This window comes from Halichoeres trimaculatus, unplaced genomic scaffold (genome assembly GCF_033239565.1).
Source record: "Halichoeres trimaculatus isolate MK-OKI-2021-1 unplaced genomic scaffold, fHalTri1.1 fHalTri1_scaffold_117, whole genome shotgun sequence".
Taxonomy (NCBI): domain Eukaryota; kingdom Metazoa; phylum Chordata; class Actinopteri; order Labriformes; family Labridae; genus Halichoeres; species Halichoeres trimaculatus.
The window spans coordinates 5001-7500 of NW_027437296.1; positions in this window are offsets into that span (position 1 = coordinate 5001).

Below are 2500 nucleotides of genomic sequence, written 5' to 3' on the forward strand. Positions count from 1 at the left end.
CTTTTCCCCCTGTTGATGAGAGCAAAGTTCATTCCGCCTACCAGGGGCCCGAGGCCCAGCTCACATCTAGCCATGTTTGTGCCCCGTCAGGACATGCGTACGGCCACTGCGGGTGCCTGTGCCTGTAGTGGCAGTCCCGAGGCAGTGTTTCCACCTACTCACTCTGGAGATCGGCTCTCGTGGGCCTGTAGGTGACCATCAAGTATATTCCGCCTACCAGGGGCACGAGGCCCAGCTCACGTCTGGCTGTGTGTGTGTGTGACCCGTCGGCACATGTGTGCAGCCACTACGGGTGCCTGCCTCCGGACTGGCAGTCCCCAGGCAGTGTTTCCCCCCTTTCATACACTGAATCTCGGCTCCTTTTCCCCTGTTGATGGGAGCAAAGTACATTCCGCCTACCAGGGGCCCAAATGCCCAGCTCACATCTAGCCATGTGTGTGCCCGGTCAGGACATGCGTACGGCCACTGCGGGTGCCTGCCTCCGGACTGGCAGTCCCCAGGCAGTGTTTCCCCCCTTTCATACACTGAATCTTGGCTCCTTTTCCCCTGTTGATGAGAGCAAAGTTCATTCCGCCTACCAGGGGCTCGAGGCCCAGCTCACATCTAGCCGTGTGTGTGCCCGGTCAGGACATGCGTACGGCCACTGCGGGTGCCTGCGCTCGTAGTGGCAGTCCCGAGGCAACGTTTCCCCCTGCTTACACTGGAGATTGGCCCCCGTGCCCCTGTTGGTGACAGCAAAGTTCATTCCGCCTACCAGGGGCCCGAGGCCCAGCTCACATCTAGCCATGCGTGTGCCCCGCCAGGACACGCGTACTGCCGCTACGGGTGCCTGTGCCTGTAGTGGCAGCCCCGTAGTGGCAGTGTTTCCACCTACTCACTCCGGAGATCGGCTCTCGTGGGCCTGTAGGTGACCATCAAGTATATTCCGCCTACCAGGGGCACGAGGCCCAGCTCAAAACTAGCCATGCGTGCTTCCCGTCAGGACGTGAGTACGGCCACTGCGGGTGCCTGCACCCGCAGTGGCAGCCCCGTGGCAGTGTCTCGCCCTTCTCTCACCCGATCACGGCTCCCGTGCCCCCCTTGGTGAGGGTGTAGTATATTCCGACTACCAGGGGCACGAGGCCCAGCTCACATCTAGCCATGCGTGTGCCCCGTCAGGACATGAGTACGGCCACTGCGGGTGCCTGTGCCTGTTGAGGCAGCCTCGAGGCAGGGTTCCCCCCTACTTACAACGGATCTCGGCTTCCGTGCCCCTGTGGGTCACGGTGAAGTATATTCCAACTACCAGGGGCACGAGGCCCAGCTCGCAACTAGCTATGTAATGGCCCCCACAGGACATGGGTACGGCCACTACGGGTGCCTATGCCTGTAGTGGGGGCCCCGAGGCAGTGTTTCCCCCTGCTTACACCGACTCTCGGCTCTCTTGCCCCTGTGGGTGACCATAAAGTACGTTCCACCTACCAGGGGCACGAGACCCAGCTCACAACTGGCCATGCTTGTGTCCCATCAGGACATGTGTACAGCCACCACTGGTGCCTGCACCAGCAGTGGCAGCCCCGAGGCAGTGTTTCCACCTACTCACTCTGGAGATCGGCTCTCGTGGGCCTGTAGGTGACCATCAAGTATATTCCGACTACCAGGGGCACGAGGCCCAGCTCACAACTAGCCATGCGTGCTTCCCGTCAGGACGTGAGTACGGCCACTGCGGGTGCCTGCACCCGCAGTGGCAACCCCCGAGGCAGTGTCTCGCCCTTCTCTCACCCGATCACGGCTCCCGTGCCCCCGTTGGTGAGGGTATAGTATATTCCGCCTACCAGGGGCACGAGGCCCAGCTCACATCTAGCCATGCGTGTGCCCCTTCAGGACATGAGTACGGCCACTGCGGGTGCCTGTGCCTGTTGAGGCAGCCTCGAGGCAGGGTTCCCCCCTACTTACAACGGATCTCGGCTTCCGTGCCCCTGTGGGTCACAGTGAAGTATATTCCAACTACCAGGGGCACGAGGCCCAGCTCGCAACTAGCTATGTAATGGCCCCCACAGGACATGGGTACGGCCACTGCGGGCGCCTATGCCTGTAGTGGGGGGCCCCGAGGCAGTGTTTCCCCCTGCTTACACCGACTCTCGGCTCTCTTGCCCCTGTCGGTGACCATAAAGTACATTCCACCTACCAGGGGCACGAGACCCAGCTCACAACTGGCCATGCTTGTGTCCCATCAGGACATGTGTACAGCCACTACTAGTGCCTGCACCAGCAGTGGCATCCCCGTGGCAGTGTTTCCCCCTACTTACACCGGATCTCGGCTCCCGTGCCCCTGCCGGTCACAGTGAAGTATTTTCTACCTACCAGGGGCACGAGGCCCAGCTCACAGCTAGGGCCCTCACATTGTCATGCAATGTGAGAGGGAGATGGCAATGAGGATGTTTTGCTTTGTCTTGTCTTGTTTTGTTTTGTTTTGTTTGGGGTGTGTGCGCAGGGGGTCGTACGGGGGGACCTGTGTCCG